Below are 7,291 nucleotides of genomic sequence, written 5' to 3'. Positions count from 1 at the left end.
ATATATATATATACAGTCATATATTGATGATATATATACATATATGCATGTATGTATAATAAGCGAGCGAGATGAATTGCGAGAATTTTCCGCACGTCCATACCGAGTGAATGCGTACCGAACGGTGAGAAATTTCTTCATAAACTTCGTGAATGTGAACGGCGTTACGTTCGCGAACGAACCACGATCGGTCTCGAGAAGTCCCGAGACTTACTGAGCATTATTCGCGATATTAGGTCTGTTTTCAGTGGCTGAACTAGTATACACTTTTGGAACTTAAAGTTAGATAGGTAATATATGATTGATATTTGGCGAAAGCGAGAGAGTTCTAGCGCAATTTGGTACAGAAATAAAACTACAGACCCATTATATTCTTGCAACTCTTGGATGCATCGTATATTATTTCTTCCCTTCGCGCGATATATACTTCCTCTTGTTAATAACTCGGCAAAAATGGGCGAGCAAATTGGGAGATTTGTGGTAAATTTTTCTTAATTAGAATGTGATTCTACGTGTTGTTATGATAACATATGATTATAACATATCGATTTATCGAAATCAAAATCTCATACATACGAAGTTATTATCTATGCATTATTATAATGCATAGATAATAACTTCATATATATGAGATTTCGATAAATCAGATACTTATATATAATAGAGCACGAGGAAAAAAAATGGTTTACGTAAATTTTAATTATACACCGCGTTTAAACATAGAATGATCTAATTTTCTAATAAAAAAAGGATACAAATTTCATACGATAAAAATCGTCTTCCAATCTCCTCCACATTACATGCAAGAAGTATCCCTTTTTTGCAATTTCGAGCTACCTAACGCGACGAATGGATCGCGGGTGGAATTTCGTCGATATCGATTGCACTGCAATCCTGAGTCGCGATTCCTATCGCGATTTCTGCAATCAGCGGGTCGAACGGAAGGTAATTCAGAGTATACAGAGTACTTTTGACTCGTGATAAATAAGATCATAGAGAAATATGTAGAGCTTTAGATTTACAAAAAGTAGCGCAAAAGTCTGTCATTTTTCACTTAACCATGTATTAAAAAATTATTAATTGTAAGCTTATTTATTAGCTTATTTACTAAGCTTACTTATTATTTATTATTTACTTGGACGATAGACGATTAGGTCAAAATCGAAATAGCTGATAAGAAAGTTGTCGGCATCCTCAAAGATGAAAGAATTGCTGCTCTTGTAAATCTAGAGCTCTAGAAGTGCGAACGTTGTCTCGTATCGACAAATCGACTATTTTCTTAAGTTAATAAATTCAAGATAATTAGACCAAATTTTCAAGCAAGCATATAAATCGGAATTAAATCGCTTGCTAAAGATAATTAGCAAAACTTCATCTTTCTGTATATTTACAATATTTCGTTGTTGCAATATCCGAAATTTTCCTTCGTCGCGTAAAATTGTCTTTCTCAATTTTTTTTCTTTGCCAAATTCGATAACACATGACGTTTGTTTGTGTGTTGAAAGGCTAAATCGAAATAAGAGAAACATATTTTCATCTTACAATTTTGGAAGGTATTTCCAATTATAATGAAAAGACTCTAAATAATACTACGTAATAATACTTTTTAGTATTTATTGTTTATAAAACAAAAGATAATTTACAGGTGAAACATTTGAGAAAAAGTATATAGCTGCAACGAATCTTAAGAGACGACGACGTAATCGACATTGCCGAGCTTAGAATTGAAGTTACGATAGAATTGTATCCTCCTTGCAAGCAGGTGTGAAAGAGAGATTAAATAAATCGCACTGAGAGCGCAATTACACGTCGCAGTTAAACGAATACGATCGTCGGAATATTCTCTAAGCACGCGTCGGATTTCTACTGCAGGCACATCCATACTATATCTGTATATATATATCACGTTAAAACTCGGAAGAAAATTCGATTTATGTGATTTTTTTATCACCCGTTTATAGGCGTGTCACGCGATAATAAGAGGCCTTTAATCACTTTCCCTGCGAGTCTTCGGGATCCTTTCGCGTCCGGCTGTTATCCGAGCTGGAGTGACGCTAAGTCGGATCGCGTGTCTCGGAAGCTAAACGAATACTCGTTAATTTTATCGCTCGAGTATCAGCCGTGATAGTGCGCGTTCGCTCGCTGAGTTTTTACTATCGCCGAGTGTGTGCGGATGGAAAGGTGAAAATTCATAGAAGTTCGTTTCCGGCTGCCACTTCTGGATGGCTGGGAAAAGTACATCGTTTCAAGATTGAGCACCCGAGGCGATGCGATGCGATGCGATGCGATGCGATGCGATGCGATGCGATGCGATGCGATGCGACGTGATACGATACGATGCAATGTGATGCGATGCGATGCGATGGATATTAATACGCTGCCGAGTATCCGTCCTAGAACCCGTGCCCTTCCGGGCGTAATTTGGAGATAGTCATAGTGTCCTTCGATCGATCGATCGCGCATTTGTAATTTCACCCCATCCGTAATCATGGTCGGTTTACCGTCGATGACGTCGCGTGAAGTTAATCGACCATGAGAGCCGTAAACACGCCGTGTATGACGCGTTCAAGTCCGGCGTCACTCTCGATCGTCATTCTCCTTCGCTATCAATCGAGGAGTGAGATGATGTATTTTTTTTTCTTTTTTTTTCCATTCTCGTAATACGCTGCTTCTATAAATTCTACAATTAAATCATTCAAATTTGACAAATACTATATATTACGTATAAACTTCCTGATCTCTCAAACAGTACACTCGCAACATCTATATCAATGCATTGACATGGGATTATATATTTCAGTTATGATTCTATAACTCAGAATTATTAATATTGCAGCTTTTGCAGTTTTTCCGTTTTTGACTATTAAATAGTGGGAAAACACAGCCCTCCTAAAAAAAAAGCACCTCTGCAATTTTTCGTTCAATTTTCAAGTTGTTACACATATATGTGATCCCTCGTACGCGATAAAACGCGCGTTGATGTCGTGATAACGTAAAGTTTGACTTTTTTTTGGAGCTAAAGAAATGGAAATGGGTCATCCGAAAATTATGTGTTTCTATCTAAATCTTTGGTGTGGCGCTTGGCAACGATAGATCTGCAATTCGCGGGTCTGCGGAATTTATATTTGCGTTCGGGTTACAAGTAACATTCTGTAATATTATGTAATATGTGACGTAATGAGTGACGTGGTCCCAATATCGATCAAACACAATTGCCGCCGGCGCAGTCGATTTATTTATATTACAATCTTGATGAACTGTTGTCGTTTAATCTTTCGCCTAATGTGTTAGTTACCCGATTTATTTGCAGCAGGAGGGCGGACAGGAACTCATTATTAATACTTTAACTGCGTGGTCAAGTAAAGGAAAGAATAATTGTACACGCGAAGGCATTTTACATACTCTCCTGGTCTCATAATCACGCGAGGGTAATTGATTTAGGAAATTCGAATAGAAAAAGGAAGAAAAGGCTTCGTCTTCGTTTAGGAGAACGAAGCGTCAAATTACATAAAGTCGCCCAAGATTTCGCGCATCCGCTAAGTTAGATTAATAAAGTTTGAGTTGGTTCTCCTGAACAGAACTTGTGTTGGAAAATTAAAATACTAATTTTATTTCATTTTTTTTTTTAGCATTGAGCGTCTCTTCAAGTTTTTCCGCTTAAAAATTAGACAATTAAACGGATCCTTCAATTCTTTCACGAAAGAATCGATTATTGTTTATTATTATTATACGTTCGGTTATTATTATTATTTCGATCATGAAAAATTCTTGCTCTATAACGCGAGCGACGAAACGCAAATATTTGAAATACCCGATCCAAACAAATAAATCGTAAAACTACTTCGATTAGTTTTTCTCGTGACACGTTTCTGCGATCGCGCCAAAAAGGCAACGCACTCTTGGCTCGTCTTACAAAAATTGAGCTAACAATAAGCGAACAACGATGCATAGCAGGGAAATGTTGTTGTTTAAACGCCAGTTGCCGAGATAGGATCTAGTTCGGGGTGAGCACAATGGGTCACCATATTAGGGAGAATACTGTGCTATCCACACACCAGTATCCTTTGTGGTTGCGAATTAACTGTATCTTACGCGCAACTCCCCTCTTCCGCCTGTAAAACGATCTGCAAATCTGGGCTGAATACCAACTACTGTATATATATGGCGGTAACGAGCGTAAGTGACTTGAAGAAGATTCATAACTGAAACAGGGATGAAAAAAAAGAGGAGGGAAATTCACGCGGGCGTGAATGCTACAAGAACTGAAGGGAATTTTGTTGCCGAATTATGAACTACCGAGGTAATTAATCACGCCAGTCTGTCATACGGGTTAAGTTCGTTACAGTGGGAGAGAAGGAATTCGTCTTTTCAATCAAATCCGTATAAAGCTGATCTAGATACGCCAATCATGCACGTATAAATGCACGAAATGGATGGAATGCCAAGGAAACAGGCGAATATTGTCGTGTACAAATGAAATTTTGCATCGAGGTTAAAATAATGAATGAAGATTGAATATCATTCTTAACGAGCCATCAAGGGCTCATACTATGTTATTTGGTGGATTGAACGAAAACTTTTGTATAAAGTTGCGTTAGAAGTTGATTTGTACACACGTTATTTATCAATTAACTCTTTATAGAGCGGGCGGATTTCGAACAGTTTTAACGCATTAATTAACGTGAAATTGAACGCGGCGTATTTTGCAAAAACGATATTGCTTTTTTTTTTTTTTTTTTTAAGAGACTTCTATTTTTATTTCGCTTCATTTTTGCGCTATATATATATATATATATTTTGCGTGATTAAAGTAATCTTCTCAACACTGATTGATTTCGTAAAGTGGTAAAAGATAGCTCGAGTGCCTTCGATTGAACAAACAGGGAGGATAAGATGTGCGTTGAGGGCGGTAAACATTAACCAAACAAAAATCGAATTAATTGAGACGCGATAGCAAAACGTACGTACATATTTACATACGTTCGTGTTTGCATTACGGCTCGATCGTTGTTCTACAATCGAAGGTTAACGGGTGAAGAGTGAGAGCGCGGCTGCCTGCCGGAACAGGTGTTAACACATATAATGGGAAGAGAGTCACGTAGATGCGATACGAGGATGAGAGAGAGAGAGAGAGAGAGAGAGAGAGAGGGAGAGAGAGAGAGGGAGAAACATACACGCAGCATCGATTTGGCTGGAGTCCCTGGCTCGCGATCGGCATGCCGTCGAATGCAGTTATGGGATTTATACGTGGCCGGATTTGGCAGGCCGCGACCGGATTTTGTGTTGTACACCCGTCACGTGGACCCGATGGGGATGACGGCACTAAATACGAAATCTCGGTATGGAGAAATGTCTGCATTAGACGAGAGATGACATTAGAGAGTCGCGTATAAATAAGTCAGTCTAAAAGGTTGCCACGTTGAAATTTGCGAAACTTACAGGCTACAAAAACCTCTGACATTTCACTTGCAACTCTAGATGCGTACAGGAATATAAGTTAGTAAAATTGGAACAGTCAATTTCTAAGAACGTGAGCGCGGATCTTTACATAAAGTAAAGGCGTCTGCAGTGAAATTTTGAGGCGTAAAATTTCAGCCTTGTAAAGTTGATCGATCAGTCGAATGTGAGGAAAGTCATCGATTATGGGCGGTATTCATAATTGGTTTTTTTTTCGAAACTCAAGTAATTTATTTAGTAAGACAAGTAGTTTCTTAAGTAATGCCCGCTAACACGGCCCTCTGATTGGTTCGTGACTTCTTGAGACTGTGTTTAAGACGGTCTTGAATATAAGATCTGATTATCAATACTACCCTATGATTGATCAATTTCCTACGGCTTAAGGCTTAAAGCTCGAGTTTTATGCCTTAAAATCTCACTGTAGATGCTGCTTTACGCATAAAACAAAAGAGAACCTCCCAATCAGAACTCTTCCTTTCCACGAAACGGATTCTGATTGATTGATCTCCTTATACATTATGCATTACGCATTATGCAAAAGTCTGTGTTCCGGCCCTAAGTTTACCGTAAAAGCCTTAAGCCGCAACAAATTGACCAATCACAGTCGATTATTTCCTCACATTCGACTGTGACGGGTCAATTTCTTACGGCTCAGGGTCTATCTAGACAATCTTGCAGAGCGTATAAATGTATGCGTAAAGAAAATTATCCAATCACATTTCTATTGTAAAGATTTACGTACGATTGAATAATTTTCTTTACGCATACATTTATGTAGTTATGTAAGTTTGTCTAGATGGACTCTTAAACCTTGTTTGTAGATCGGAGATTAGCTCGGAGCCAAAGCAATAAATATTTCGAAGATTCCCTGAAATCCTAAACGCTCGTAATTATTTCGGACGCCTTTGGAAAATTATCTCGGACATCCTATAAAAAAAAAAAAAGAGGACTGTGGGGAGAAGAGAACGGATGGCAATCCTAAGTCAGTCGCGCGCTGATAATTATCACCTCGCAATCTTCATCCCTCGCTAAGCACTCTACAAAGCGAGATGCACACGTACTGCTTGGCACTCGGAATAATTTCACGCGAGCAAGTTCAGCCGCACTGTGACAGCCGACGGAAGAAACGCTTGAAGCACTTTTCACGAATATAATAATGTCGCGAATCTTTTTTTTTTTTTCGAATTCTTACACGCACATCGCACGCGTTTGAGTGTATTAAATAAGCAATAATTAGCATATTACGCAAGATAATACACATATCTCACAGCATTTACTTGATAATCTGCGCACCGCATTGCATTTCTCATCGAGCTGTCACGAGAGAGGTGAACGAAAACATTTATTATCACGAGATGTATGCCGTGAGATACGTGAATCGATTGAGGCGCTTAAATAATGCTCCAGATTAAAGTCCGCACGCGAGAGTCGTGCTCAGGTATGTAATTCACGTGAGTCACGATCTCGCAATTTGTTATCGCACCGTAATTAGGTGACGACAGGAAAAGGACACTTACACAATTTTCCTCGACGACAGCGCCGCTACTCCGGTTTTTTCTTTTTTTTTTTTTCCTTTCCGGAGGATTTTCTTTCCCGAACAATTTCTTTCAAACAGTTTTTATGAATCGCTATACTTTGCGCCAATCTTTTCCCATGACTCCACGGTTTTTTTCGTCCTGAATTCTTGAGGTGTCATCCCAATAAATACGTGATCCCCGTGTTAATCTCTGTAGACGGTCCTCGAGGAAAATAGAGGTGAAAACGATTACAGAATGGTATCATCCCTCGATTCTGACAGTACTCGCGTGAATCGAATCTCAATCGTGTCGTTCGA

The 7,291-nt window shown here is 38.7% G+C and overlaps 1 protein-coding gene and 1 long non-coding RNA gene across 12 annotated transcripts in view; both read left to right on the top strand.

Annotated features, from left to right (window-relative positions):
- LOC108749946 (glutamate-gated chloride channel) overlaps positions 1-7,291 on the top strand; it is an 80,425-nt gene that overhangs the window by 41,791 nt on the left and 31,343 nt on the right. The gene's annotated exons all lie outside the window — the stretch shown is intronic.
- Positions 1,434-2,001, top strand: LOC108749949. The gene is made up of 3 exons (XR_001939399.1): positions 1,434-1,553; positions 1,646-1,891; positions 1,962-2,001. It is a non-coding gene; the product is annotated as an uncharacterized LOC108749949 (long non-coding RNA).

The sequence above is a fragment of the Trachymyrmex septentrionalis genome, unplaced genomic scaffold, assembly GCF_001594115.1.
Source record: "Trachymyrmex septentrionalis isolate Tsep2-gDNA-1 unplaced genomic scaffold, Tsep1.0 scaffold32, whole genome shotgun sequence".
Classification (NCBI taxonomy): domain Eukaryota; kingdom Metazoa; phylum Arthropoda; class Insecta; order Hymenoptera; family Formicidae; genus Trachymyrmex; species Trachymyrmex septentrionalis.
Note: the sequence above shows the minus strand (reverse complement) of the source record. Positions and strands in the feature narration are given on the sequence as shown.